Source organism: Rhinopithecus bieti, unplaced genomic scaffold (genome assembly GCF_001698545.2).
Source record: "Rhinopithecus bieti isolate Rb0 unplaced genomic scaffold, ASM169854v2 scaffold_1060, whole genome shotgun sequence".
Classification (NCBI taxonomy): domain Eukaryota; kingdom Metazoa; phylum Chordata; class Mammalia; order Primates; family Cercopithecidae; genus Rhinopithecus; species Rhinopithecus bieti.
Window position 1 is genome coordinate 1,488,910 of NW_016803381.1, and position 15,418 is coordinate 1,504,327.

A 15,418-nucleotide genomic window follows, 5' to 3' on the forward strand; every position below is an offset into this window, starting at 1 on the left:
CATTCTTAGCAAACTATCACAAGAAGAGAAAACCAAACACCGCATGTTCTCACTCATAGGTGGGAACTGAACAATGAGATCACTTGGACTCGGGAAGGGGAACATCACGCACTGGGGCCTATTATGGGGAGGGGGGAGGAGGGAGGGATTGCACTGGGGAATTATACATGATATAAATGATGAATTGATGGGTGCTGACGAGGTGATGGGTGCAGCACACCAACATGGCATAAGTATACATATGTAACAAACCTGCACGTTATGCACATGTACCCTAGAACTTAAAGTATAATAAAAAAAATAAAAAATAAAAAAAAAGAAAGAAAATCCAAACATTTATGTGAAATTACAAAAGATTCAGAATAGCCAAAGCTGTCTTCAGCAAAAAGAACTAAACTGGAGGAATCACATTACCTGACCTCAAATTATACTACCAAAACTATTGTAACGAAAACAGCATGGTACTAGCATAAAAACAGACACATAAAGAGACATATAAATGGCAAACAGGCAAGGTGCTCAACATCATTGATCTTCAGAGAAATGCGAATCAAAATTACAATGAGATGTCATCTCACTCATTAAATTGGCTTTTATCCAAAAGTCAGGCTATAACAAATGCTGGCAAGAATGTGGATAAAAGGGAATCCTCATATACTGTTGGTGGGAATGTAAATTAGTACAGCCACTATGGAAAACAGTTTGGAGGTTCCCTAAAAATCTAACAACAGAGCTGCTGTGTGATCCATCAATCTCGCTGCTGAGTATATAGCCAAAAGCAAGGAAATCAACATATTGAGGATATATATGCACCCATGTTTGCTACAGCACTATTTACAATAGATCTGGAAGCAACCTAAGTGTCTATCTACAGATGAAGGAATAAGAAAAGTTGGTACATATACAATATGGAGTACTATTCGGCCATAAAAACTGAGATTATGCCATTTGCAACAACATGGATGCAGCTGAAGATCATTATGTTAAGTGCAATAAACCAGGCATGAAAACACTTCACATGTTCTCACTTATTTGTAGGATCTAAAAATGAAAACAATTTGTAGGATCTAAAAATGAAAACAATTGAGCCCACAGAGATAGAGAATAGAAAGATGGTTACCAAAGGCTGGGAAGAGTAATGAAGGATCAGGGGGAAGGTGAGAATGGTTAATTGGTAGAAAAAAATAGAAAGAATAAATAAGACCTACTATTTAATAGCCCAACAGGGTGACTCTTGTCAATAATAGCTTAATTGTACGTTTTAACTAAAATAGTGTAATTGTATTATTTGTAACATCAAAGATGAATGCTTGGGGGGATCAATACCATATTCTCCATGATGTAGTTATTATGCATTGCACGCCTATAACAAAACCTCTCATGTACCCCATAAATATATATACTTACTATATATCCACAAAAATTAAAAAATTAAAAAAACTTTGAGAACTATGGGCTTCACATTTGATCCTGTGCTTGATGTCCACAGGGCAGGATGTAGTATGTGGGAAGGCAAGCATGTGCACACACACACACATCACTGGACAGGCAGTCAGAGGAGCTGAAAGAGGAATGGAGAGAAGTTGAGAACACTTGTGGGCCCAGCTACGATATGATGAATATCAGTTAAAGCAGCAGACAAACAATATTTTTGAGCTACAAAATGGTTGCTTTTCTGTCTCTCTTCCCAAACTCCCACAAGAATCTCTTGTGGCCCACCTTAACCAACATTGTGTAGAAAATGTATTTCTGGAAACCTTTCAAAGTAGTCAAGCAGACACTTCACAAAGCTACCACAAAGAATGAAGGAAAGAAAATTACATGGAGTCAGATAGATAGTATTAAGAATTCACCTCAGAAATAATTGTTCCAACAAATACAAATGAATAATACAAATAAATGGTTAAAACTAAAATGAGAAACAAGATATTTGTGTAGTGTTAAAATATTTCTCCAGGAAGTACTTATTAAGTACAAAAGAAACATATTACCTTTTCAATGGAGAAATGCAATAGAATCACCTTAACTAAGTTATCAAAGTTAACATTGCTAAAAATGGAAAACATCAACATCCTGTGCCTTTTAATAAGATGCTTGAGAGAGTCATCATACTTCTGTAATGTATCTGCCAAAAATGCGTAACCTAAAACTAATCACAAAGAAATACCCCACAAATCCAAACTGAAGGACATTTTTTAAAAGTTTCAGGGCCAGGGTAGACAAAGACTGAAGAACTGTTTCAGATTAAAGCACATACAAGACACAGAAGAGACATGACCAATAAACAGAATGACTAATCCTGGGCTGATTCTTGAACAGACAAAGAGCATTAGTGTGACAACTGGAAAATGTTAATATATTATACTATCAATTTCCTGATTTTGGTAACTCCACTATGGGTATGCAAGATAATGCCATTTTATTTAAAACAAAAATAAACACAAATATAAATGGTTCCCAAATGACGATGACTCAACTTAAAATTTCTTCAACTTTATGATAGTACTAAAGCAATACACATTCAGTGGAACCACATTTCAATTTTCAAACTTTTATATTTTCCCTGGCAAAGTATATGCAGTATGATAGTCTTATATGAGATATTCAAAATTTTATTATAAAATAAGCTTTGTGTTACATGATTTTGCCCAACTTTAGGCTAATGTAAGTGTACTGAGCATGTTTAAGGCAGGGTAGGCTAAGCTATGATGTCAGGTGGATTAAATGTATTAAATGCTTTTTTAATTTATAAATTTTCAACTTATGATTGTTTTATTGGGATGTAACTTCATTATAACTTAAGAAGCATCTATATATTGAGGGGTAAACAGGCGACATGCCTTCAACTTTCTCTCAAAGCTCTCAGAAAAAAAAACTGTGTGTATGTATGTATAGGTAGACTGGTACAGCTATAGGCATAGACTTTGATATAAATAAAATATATAGTAAATTGGAAAACAAATGTTGAATGGTAATATTTAGGGAATATGAATAAAAGGTATATGAAGCTATTTTGTACTATCTTTGCAACACATTTGTAAGTTTGAAATTGTTTCAAAATGAAATTATTTAAAACTACAGATTATTATTTAAAGAGTAATAAGCCAGGCATCATAAAAACAAACAGGCGGCCGGGCGCGGTGGCTCAATCTGACATCTTTTTTCTGTAGCTGGATAACTCTTAGATCTTATTTATCAGGCTGCTGACCAGTTCCTTTTCCAGAGACATAGATACCATCCAAAAATTTCCTGATATCCTTGTTTTTAACTGTTGTGACTTACTGAATCAAAGTCGCTGAAATTGAAACAAGCTCAATGTAATTTCCTTCAAGGATTAATTCATCTTTCTGGGCTTGAGATACTGAACAAGCAACACCTGGTCTCATCCAAGCCCTGCGAATGTATTTTCACCCAAGAAATTTCGGATTTCATTCAACAAGAGACTCAACCTCCTGTATAACGATGTTGATGGGGAAGTGAGCATATACAGATCTCATCTTGTAACCGAAGCCCAGTGTAACACCCTTGATCATGTTCTGTACATGACTACGAATAATCCGAATGGTAGCCAGTTCCTTTCCATTACCCTACCATTTGTCAACCCCGGAGCCTCTTTTGTTTTCTTTCCAAAAAGACTGAGTTCTACATGATGTGATTGAAGTCCTTCCACAAGGTTCCTCTGGGGCCTTCACGATAACTGCGTCCCTTCAGAGTAATGTCGACATTTGCTGGAATGTCGACAGTCTGATTGCTGAGAATATGCAGAACAATTTCATTTAGAGCCCAAAATGATGTATATACAACTTTCTCCTGAGATATTCAAATATTAATCATGGGTATTTTAATTGCTCAAATTATTGCAATAATATTTGTTATGGCGTAATATAAGATAGAGTGTTGGTTTCCTTATGTTAATTCTTATGTCTTTCATAGAAAGGCCATGCTATTATGTTAGACTTCAATTCAACGTGCATTTACTGAGCACATGCTAACCATAACCAATAGCACAATGGTCTAAATGCTGGTAAAGAACATACGGAGAGAAAAAGAACGGATGAGTACAGATACAAATAAAGACTAACACCTGGTCTGTGAGACACTTGAGAAACTATAAGAGCTTTGATCAAAATAGACTTTGTTTAAAACACATGTAAATTAAAACAATAACATGAGCAGACAACCAACGTTTGTATATTTTTTCTTTAAGTAATTCCTTTGACACATGAGCAGAATTAGTAAATTCACTAGGAAGATATTCAATAACAGTGAGAGGTTCGTGTCCAGATTTGTTATCCACACTTGTAATATCAGCAAAGTGTTAATAAATCCTGAGATGTAGAAGAGAAATTAAGTAACAGTGGCAAGAACTGATGTTAGGTAAATTCTCACTCAGGAGGAAGAAAAGTGGGCCAGAAGTTACAGTGCCCAAAGAGAACATGGATCACCACCTTCCCTTCATTTGAAACCTATGGATATATTAATATAACTCATCCTTGAAATTATAGCATAAGGGAAACCAGAACTTAACATTCTATCTAAATTTAGTCCTTCCTTTATTTTACCTTCCCCTCAATTTGCTTATGTTCTTTATATATTAAAATTGTTTACACAGTCGTCTCCTCACTAGACTTTAAACTACTTAAAGGTAAGGAAATAGTGTTTTATTGTATATCTTCAGTATCTTGTTCTCTGAAAATCATTGGTGTTCAAAAAAAAAAAAAGATTACACAAATTAAGTGACATAAACTATTAGAAAGAGTTTGAAATTTAAAATTAAAAGTCAAAAGAATTGAGGAAGAAGGGGTAGAATTTCAATAGGAGAATATTCTTTGAGACTGTATAGGAAGTTTAAAGTAAATAGATGATGAAAAAAAAAATGATGGTATCCCAACACTAACCTTAGATTTTGGTGGTGAAGTGGAAAAGAACAGTTATGTGCTAGCTGGAAAAAGTAGCAGAGATGAGCTGCAAACTTTGGCAAAAGACATGAGGAGAAGGACTAATCACAGCAGAAAAATTATTCTCAGTATTGAAGATATAAACCATAGTGAAAAAAACATGGCATTACTGGAAAAGGAGCACAAATTTTTCTGTTTAGAAAAAAAAAATCATGTTAATAGTAATGATGATAATAAACAAAAGCAATAGTAATGTTTCTAACATGTTTAGATATTTTACTAAGTGTTCAGTCACTGTCTAAATGCACATAAATGTCCCAGCAACACAATGTGGTAGATAGTAATATTCACGTTTTGTAGGAGGAAATTAAGCATAGACAAATTACAACACTTGCCCAAGATCATACAAGTGGAAAGTGGCAGATTCATATCTAGAGCCCGGACTTTCAACCACTACATCATTATATTTTACATTTGCTGTGTCCAGCAGTGTGACAGGAATTTGATATATGTTTTCTGGGAAGGCTTTCCTGATTGTCTGTTGGCAACACATAATGAGTGCAACATATTTTTACACTCTCTGTTATGTAGTCACAGGAAGACTTGGAATCACATTTCCCAGAATCTTTTGGCAGACAAATTTTGCTTAGATTCTACTATTGAGGGCATCTTGCACAAGGTTGGACAGTTGAAGAAAAAAGTCATTTTTCTTCTTCCCCAGCAAAGCACAGAGAGAGGATACTGTGTAGTGTTTGTATATTAAAGAAAGTTTAGTGTATTCGTGTACAAAGAAACTGTCGATGTTTCTGCACGAAACCCTCGACAGTAGCTCTAACCATTGGTAGTAATTTTCTGTAGTATGTAAGGCTGTACATGCCAAACCTAAAAGCTAGAGGTTATTTTCCTTGACCTTGCTCTTTCTGGTCTTCTTGTGGTTTGGAAGAAGCTATTAGTTTGTATTTCATCACTTCCTGCTGGAATTTCAAAGGAGTTTCTCTTTCCAATCCTAATACTGATACTGATTATGTATAGTGGTTTAATAGTTAGGGACAAATTTATGACTTTTCTCTAACTCACAAGCCTGCACATCATATGTAGACCTGATGTAATACAATTTTACTTTAGAGAATTCAAGCATCAGGATCAACCTTGCACCCATGAAATGAGAGTAGTAGTAACTACCTACTGACATCTTTATAGACTAGTAAAAATTAAATAATGTGTGTCACTTACACACAGATAAAGGTAACTTGAACATTCCACTGGGTTAATATAAAGAAGAGTTATCATACTGGCAGTTTTTACTTTAGAAATCTAAATTCTTCTAGCTGATTTTATTTGAGCAGCCAATAAAACAAAATCACCAAGAGAAAATGACAGAAACATGTTTTACATGTAAGGTTAAAAGAGATAATTCATTTTTTCGAAATGAGGCAGTATTATTCTGTTTCATGCATTGTGCTCATAACTTTTGACTTTATCTGCCAAAAATATTTTGCTGTTACCTATGCAAACATATCTGCCTAAAATGATAGTCATGAGGCTGTGTATGTATTTCCTTAAGTAGAATGTAGTATTAAATTTGCTAAAGAAGTAAAAATTTAAATTTAATGGCTGCAAAGTTCTTTGGATGATCTTGCTCCTACGTATTTTAACGTGAAAGTGTGCAAAAGAAAAATATTATTAATAGGGAAATGCTAACAGGAATGCTTGCACAAAGCACATAACTAAGAAGATTATTTTCAAAGCCACATATTAAAGCTTTGGGGCCTTTTTATGATCTTTATTCTGCACATGACTGAGTAAAGCTTTAAGGCTTAAATTCCCTTAGGTGCTTTATTGGTTAGGGACCAATTTATTTGGCAACTTGGTTTTACAGTGGCAGTGTGAGTATTCTCAGTGCATGTCTGCAGATGTAGAGCTCCAAAAAAACTAGGAATATGTGCTGTAAACTAGAGCAGTTTAACAGAGCATTTAATGATTATTTGGCCGAAAATCTCTGTAAAGGGTACAAGAAATTCACACAACAGGCTTGCAATGTTCTTTCTCCTAATCTTTTAAATGAAGTGATTAAAGGTTCATTTGCCTTTTATGTCTGCAATTTCACATTTTGAGATATTGTACACTTTTACAGTGACTGATTCTGATTTAAAAAATGCATGAATTTTAAGTGCATTTAAAGAAAAATATATCAAATATAAATATTATAGATGATTGTTTTATTAGCTAGAAAAGCAGACTACAGACATGTAAACTGAGGTCTTGTTTAATAATTAAAAATTGCTTAACCAGTCACAAGAGGGTAAATACTAGATGATTACATTATATATGTGTGTGTGTGTGTGTGTGTGTGTGTGTGATTTAGATATAAGGTATCAAAAGTAGTCATTCTCAAATAAGCAAAGAATAGAATGAAATCATCAGAATGCCATAAGCTTACCCATCACTTCCAAAAGTTTCCTTCTAACCCCTTTGTTTTCTTGCTTTGTTTTGTTTTTCTATTTTAGCAGCAGTTCACATTAGATGTGCTCATTTAGCAAATTTTTAACTATACTGTACAATATTATGAATTATAGGCCCCATGAGTTACAATAGATCCCCAGAACTTATTTTTCTTGCATAACAAACTTTGTATACCCTTTGACTCACACTTTACCATTTGCCCTTTCCCTGCACCTGTCAACTAACTACCATTCTATTCATTGTTCTATGTATTTGACCATTTTAGTAAGATCATGCAATATTTGTCTTTCAATGTCTTGTTTATTTCACATAACATAATATCTTTTAGGTCTATCCATGTTGTTGAAACTGACTCAATAGTCCCAGAGATAGTTTTTTTGGACAAACAAAGAAATTGACCCTTGTGGTCTTACAGCTTGAGGGTTACATTTGTTTTATGTTTTTATGCTGAGTTCCTTCCTCAGTAAATGACCTTCAGACCCTCAAAAAAAAAAAAAAAAAAAAAAAAAAGTATGAAAGAACTGAAACCTAAACCTACCAGATTCACAAATTCAGAAAAATGAGATGCTGGACTCCTCATCTTATCATGATTGCTTCCTTGCCCCTCCCTAGTTCGTGTTTTCTTACACATTGTTACATTCCTTCCCCGGTTGTATAAACCCCTGGTTATAGTCAAACAGGGAAATGGATTTGAGACTGAACTCCCATCTACTGGGCTACAGAACTTGATTAAAGTCTTCTTCCTTGGCATTAATTCTTGTCTCAGTGATTGGCTTTTTGTATGGAAAGCAGCAGCACCTGGACTGAACCCCTGGTGTTTTGGTAACATTGTCACAAATAGAATTTCCTCTTTTAAAGGCCACATGCTACATTGCATATATATACACAGACCCCCCTTCCATTTTCTTTAATCTGTCAGTGGATATTTAGGCATTTAGGCTGTTTGCATATCTTGGCTATTATGAATAATTTTGTGCTAAATATGGGAGTGCAGATGTCTCTTCAAGGTCTTGATTTCAATTCCTTGGAATATATACCCATAAGTAAAACTGCTGAATCAAATGGTAGTTCTGTTTTAATTTTTGAGCAGTTTCCATATTATTTTACATGAAGGCTTCACCAGTTTACATTCCCACAATCAATACAAGACTTCCCTTTTCCACATACTCACTGACACTTATTTCTTGTCTTTTCAATATTAGCCATTCTAAAAGGTATAAAGTGATATCTCATTGTGGTTTTGCTTTTCATTTATTTAATGATTAGTGCTATTGAGCATCATTTCATATACCTGTTGGCCATTTGCATGTCTTTTTTGGAAAAATGTGTATTTATATATATTGTCCATTTTTTAACTGGGTTTTTTTGGGGGGCAATTGAATTATAGGAATCTGTTATATATTTTCGAGATTAATCCTTTATCAGATTTATAATTTGTAAACATTTTCTCCCATTCCTTAGGTTGCCTTTTCGTTTTTGTTGATTGTTTTCTGTGCAAAAGCTTTTTAGTTTCCTGTAGTCCCACTAGTCTGCTTTTTCTTTTGTTATCCATAGTTTTGGTATCATATCCAAGAAATTATTGTTCAGTCCAATTTATACAATTTTTCTCTGTATTTTCTCCAAGAATTTTATTGTTTCCAGTTTTATGTTTCATTATTTAAACCATTTGGACTTGATTTTTTATATGGTGTAATATAAGGATACAATTTCATTTTTGTATTAGGATATTAAAGCTTCCCATCATCATTTAGTGAGGAGAATATGTTTTCCCCTTGTGTGTTTTTAGCACCCTGTTTGAAGATAAATTGCCTGTTTATTCCTGGGTTTATTTTTGGGTTCCCTGATCTGTCCAATTGATCTATACGTCTGTGTTTATGCCAGTGTGTCCGAAATTGATGGGTTCTTGGTTTCGCTGACTTCAAGAATGAAGCTACAGACCCTTGTGGTGAGTGTTACACTTCTTAAAGATGGTGTGTCAGCAGTTTGTTCCTTCTGATGTTCGGACGTGTCCAGAGTTTCTTCCTTCTGGTGGGTTCGTGGGCTCGCTGACTTCAAGAGTGAAGCTGCAGACCTTCGCGGTGAGTGTTACAGCTCTTATAGGTGGCGTGTCTGGAGTTTTTCATTCCTTCCAGTGGGATCATGGTCTTGCTGGCCGCAGGAATGAAGCCTCAGACCTTCACAGTGAGTGTTACAGTACATAAAGGTGGCACATCCAGAGTTGTTCATCCCTCCTGGTGGGTTTGTGATCTCTGGCTTCAGGAGTGAAGCTGCAGACCTTCATGTTGAGTGTTATAGCTCATAAACGCAGCATGGACCCGAAGAGTGACCAACAGCAAGATTTATTGGAAAGAGCAAAAGAACAAAGCTTCCACAGTGTGGAAGGGGACCCGAATGGGTTGTGGCTGCTGGCTTGGGTGGCCTGCTTTTATTCCCTTATCTGGCCCCACCCACATCCTGCTGATTGGTCCACTTTACAAAGAGCTGATTGGTCTGTTTTACAGATAGCTGATTGGTGTGTTTTGACAGAACGCCGATTGGTGCATTTACAAACCTTTAGCTAGACACAGAGTGCTGATTAGTGGATTTACAATCTTTTAGCTAGACACAAAAGTTCTCCAAGTCCCCACCCGACCCAGAAGACCAGCTGGCTTCACCTCTCAATGGCACTCACCATGGGACTTTGCGGTACCTAGCCTGGGTACTCCTTCAGCCCAGAGGAGCTCGTCCCCTGATCAAGCCCAGCAGGCACTGGCCATCTGTGCTGAGTGCGGGACTCACCGAGCCCACGCCCACCAGGAATCCACTTTGACCCGTGAGCGCCACGCCCAGCCCCAGCTCCTGCTGGGCCTCTCCCTCCACACCTCCCGGCCAGCAGAGAGGCCGGCTCTGGTCTCAGCCAACCCCAGAAAGGGGCCCCCACAGTGTAGCAGCGGGCTGAAGGACTCCAAGCATGGCCAGAGTGGATGCTGAGAACGAGGAGGTACCAACAGTGAGCGATGGCTGCTAGCATGTTGTCACCTCTCAATCCCTGCTCTAAACAGACACAACTGCTGTTGGGAATTTGGCCAATGAGCAGCACTCTAGCTACTTCCTGCTGGATAGGGGCAAAGAAGGAGCCCTGCAGTTGTAGTGTCCTCCAGAGGGGAACTCTTTAGACCAGTGGAAGGGCCAGTGGGTCGGTCCAGGAGTCCTCTGTAGAAGTTGTTATTTGAACTCATTTGAATTCCATTTTAAGACCATCTGTAGCTTGATTGCCTCCATTCCAGAGGAAACAAATTTGACAAGAAGATTAAAATACAGGGTCCAAAGGCGAGAAACAGTAAGATGGCTGCCACGGGATCTAGAAAGGGGAGAAGCCATGTTGCCCAACTCCAGAGTTTGGTATAAGAGTTTGAAAGGCATTGGCTGATTTCAGAAGCCTTTTCCTGTAAATGCCAGGTGGCATCTCATACTATCCCTGACTGGTTAGTGTAAAAACAACACTCTTCCCCTAAGAAAGTGCAGTGTCCTCCTTTCTCAGCAGTGAGGATGTCTAGATCTCAGCGGTTTTGGAGAGTTACTGCTGCCAAAGAATCTATTTGGTATTGTTGAGTAAGGATAAATTTCCTAATTTCTTGTAAACTATCTGAGAGGTAGATATTGGTTGAAGTTCCACATAAGAAGAATATGCTTTGGCTGGGTAGACAGAAATTTACCCTGGCTTTTAAAGGAATAGGGTACACTGTTTTTTCTTTACTGCTTCTCTTTCTCTCTTTCTTTGACTCCCTCTTCGTCTGTCTCTCTCTTTCTTTCTGACTCCCTCTTTGTCTCTTCCTCTCTTTCCTTCTGACTTTCTGTCTCTCCATCTTCTTCTCTTTGTCTCTCTGTTTCTTTCTCTCTTTCTCCCAATTTGATGGTTTTGGCAGTGTAAGACTGCCATCTTCTTGGGTTTTTGCACTGCATGCAATAACTCCATGGTTTCCTTGTGATATTTAATGGTGGTTCCCCCAGAAATTATGATCTCCCTTTTCTTTCCATATTGCAGCATGGGCATGTAGGATTAGATAAGCATACTTGTGATCCGTATACACGTTTATTATTTTTCCCTTTCCCAGTTCTAAGGCTCAGGTAAGTGCCACTAGTTCTGCTAACTAGGCAATGGTCCCTGGGGCAAGAGGCTTACTTTCAAGTGCAGTTACATTACTAACTACGGCAGAACCTGCCCTTCATACCCCATTTTCCACAAATGAACTTCCCTTGGTATATAGGCCAAGATCAGGATTAGCTAAGGAGATTTCTAAGAGATCATCTCGGGCAGCATAAGTCTGGACTATAATTTATTGGTAGTCGTGCTCGATTGGTTTCCCATCCTCTGAGAGAAAAGTGGCAGGGTTGAGGGCCACACACATACGTAATTGAAGCACCAGTCCCTCAAGGAGCAGTACCTGATATCTAAGTAGGCAGTTGTCTGATACCCATAAAATTCCTTTAACACCTAGTATGTCATTTACATCATGAGTAGTCCAGACAATAAGATCCTTCCCTTGTATTATCTTGATAGCCTCTGACGCTAAGACAGCCACCACCGCAACTATCCATAAACAGTGAGGCCAGCCTTTTTCTACTTCATCAATTTCCTTACTTAGGTATGCCACTGGTTGTGGGGTTGTCCCACGAGTCTGACTAAGGACTCCAAGAGCTATCCCTGCTCTCTCTGTGACGTATAAAGAGAAGTTTTGTCCTGTCAGAAGGCTTAAAGCTGGAGCTTGTACTAGGGCCTGCTTTAAGGTTTTGAAGGCTGTTTTTGCCTCTGGTTCCCATTCTACTAGGTAAGCATTTGCTCTCTGGGTCTCCTTGATTACAGTATAGAGGGGCTTGGCTATCTCACTGTATCCAGGGATCCATATTCGGCAAAAGCTGGTGATTCCAAGGAACCCCCACAACTGTTTTAATGTCTTAGAGCAAGGATAAGCCAGTATAGGCTATATTTGTTCCTTGCTGAGGTCCCTGGTCCCTCTGGCTAAGATTAGGCATAGATATTTAATCTGCTGTAAACAAAGCTGGGCCTTCAACCTAGACACCTTGTACCCTTGATTAGCTAGAAAGTTTAAGTGATCTAGAGTAACCTGCTGGCAAGAGGCTTCTGAACTGGTAGCCAAAAGTAAATCATCCACATACTGAAGGACTGGAGTTCCTGGACTTGAGAAGTGGCCTAGATCTTGGGCCAGTGCCTGACCAAAGAGGTGAGGGCTATCCCTAAACCCTTGGGACAAGACCATCCACATAAATTGGGACATGTGGTCTGTGGGATACTCAAAGGTAGAGAGAAACTGGGAGTCAGAGTGCAGGCGAATACAGAAGAAGGCATCCTTGAGGTCCAGAACAGTAAACCATTTTGCTTCCTCTGGTATTTGAGAGAGCAGGGTATAGGGGTTGGCTACAACTGGATATAGAGAAATTACTGCCTCATTGATGAGTCTAAGATCTTGCACTAATATCCACTGACCATTTGTTTTTTGTACTCCTAGAATTGGGGTATTGCAGGGACTGCTGCATTTCTTTACTAAGCCTTGAGCTTTTAAATGTTTAACAATATCCTGTAATCCTTTATGAGCTTCAGGTCTTAAGGGATATTACCTTTGATAAGGAAAAGTGGTAGAATCTTTTAGCCTCATTTGCTCTGGGCAGGCATTTTTTGCCCTTCCAAATTGTCCTTCCAAATTGTCCTTCCAATGCCCAGACTTCAGGGTTGATTCCCCCCTCAAGTAGGTAGCAACAAATGGGTAATTTGTTCCCCATATTCATGTAGATAATACTTCCAGCTTTGGCTAATATGGTCCTCCCTAATAAGGGTGTGGGACTTTCAGGCATAACAAGAAAGTCATGTGAAAAGAGCAAAGTCTCCAAGTTACAACTGAGGAGGTGGGAGAAATACCTGGTTACAGGCTGTCCCAGGATTCCGTAGATGGTAACGAACCTTGAGGACAGTCGTCCAGGACAGGATATTAATACTGAAAAGGCCACACCAGTGTCCAGGTGGAAGTCAATTTCCTGGCTCTCAATGGTTAAACGTACCCAGGGCTCAGTGAGGTTGATGATATGAGCTGGCACTTGCCCTGGGCACCCTCAGTCCTGTTGTTGGATCTTCTGGTTGGGGACCCCTGACCCAGAGAACCTTCATCCTCGGGGGCAGTGCACCTTCCAGTGATTGCTTTAGCGTAGCGGACATGGACGAGGGGGCGGCTTGTTTCTTNGTGCACCTTCCAGTGATTGCTTTAGCGTAGCGGACATGGACGAGGGGGCGGCTTGTTTCTTATTGGACAATCTTTTCTTAAAGTGTCCTTATAAACCACATTGATAACAAGCCTTACTGGGTGATTGGCCTGCTACATTTTCTGTCCTCTCGAAACCACGAAGGTTTATCTGTCTGAGGGCCATGACTAAGGCTGTGGCCTTTCTCTGATCTCGCTTTTCCTTTTGCAACTGTTCCTCTTGGTCCCTATGATAGAACACTGACTTTTCCAGGTTTAACAATGCATCCAGATTTTGTTCAGGGCCCAGGGGCTCACTTTTAGAGCTATCTCCTGATATCTACAGCTGACTGGGTAATAAACTTATCTTTTAGAATCAATTGACCTTCAAGTTATTTGGGTGTCAGGGGAGTATATTTTCTTAAGGCCACCCATAGCCACTCCAAAAACTACAGCAGGTTATATTATAGAAATTTACAAGCTGATCCTCTATATTTTCATAATGCAAAGGACTTAGAACAATTTTGAAAGGTTAGAACAAAGTTGTAAGATTTGTACTACCCAATTTCACAATGACTATAAATTCACAGAAACGAGAGGGTGGTACTGGCATAAGGATAGAAACATAGATCACTGCAGTCCAGGAAAAAACCTTTACATTAATGCCCAATTGTTTTTTGACAAAGATGCCAAGATATTTCAACAAATGGTGCTGGAATAATTGTATAGGCATATGCCAAAAGAAAAAAAAAAAGGAACAGAGACCCTATAACATATCATACACAAAAATTAATTCAAAATGACTTATATGTCTTACTGTTAAATCTAAAACTATTAAAACATCTACAATAAAACATAAGACAAAATTATAGTGACTCTAGGTTGGGCAAAATTTTCTAATACAACACCAAAAGCAAGATCTATAACAGGAAAAAAAAAAATTGTACTTCATTGAAATGGAAAACATTTGCATGTCAAAAGATAGCACCAAGAAAATGAAAATGCGAGCTACTAACTGGAAAAAATAATTGCAAATCATATCTCTCTTAAAGGAATTGCATCCAGAATAATTAAAGAATTCCTATAATTCAATAATAAGAAAATAATTCAATTTTTATGTGGGGAAAATATTTGAACAGACATTTCACTAGATATATGAATGATTAATGAACACATAAAAATATACCTCACATTCTTATTCATCAAAGAAATACAAATCAAACTCCAACAGAACCACTATATAGACTAAAATGGTCATTATAAAAAAAAAATAGACAATAACAAGTATTGGCAAGGATATGGAGAAACTTCAACTCTCCTACATTGCTGGTGGGAAAGTACAATGGGGTAGCCAGTTTGGAAAATAGTTTGGCAATTTCTTAAGAGGTTAAATGTAAATTTACTACACAACCAGCAATTTAACTCCTAGGATTTTATTCAATAGAAATGAAAACTGTGTCTACACTAACACATGTGCATGAATGTTCATAGCAACAATATTCATAATAACTAAAAACAGGTGAATGGATAAACACAATGTATCATATCCATACAACCCAATACTAGTCTACAATAAAAATTAGGCTGAATTCAGTGCCTCATACCTGTAATCTTTGGGAGGCTGAGGAAGGAGGATTGCTTGATCCCTGGAGATCAATTCTAGCCTGTGCAACATAGAGAGACTTCATATCTGCAAATAATAAAATAAATAAAATAAAATAAAATAAAATAAAATATAAAATAAAAAATAAAATAAAAAATAAAAAAAATTTTGAAATTTTTTTGTATTCAAATATATATCTACACAATATAAATATATACATACAT

General features: G+C 37.5%; 1 pseudogene; it reads right to left on the reverse strand.

The window, feature by feature from the left end:
* Positions 1 to 3,188: 3,188 nt before the first annotated feature.
* LOC108535652 (60S ribosomal protein L9-like) overlaps positions 3,189 to 15,418 on the reverse strand; it is a 30,908-nt pseudogene continuing 18,678 nt past the window's right edge.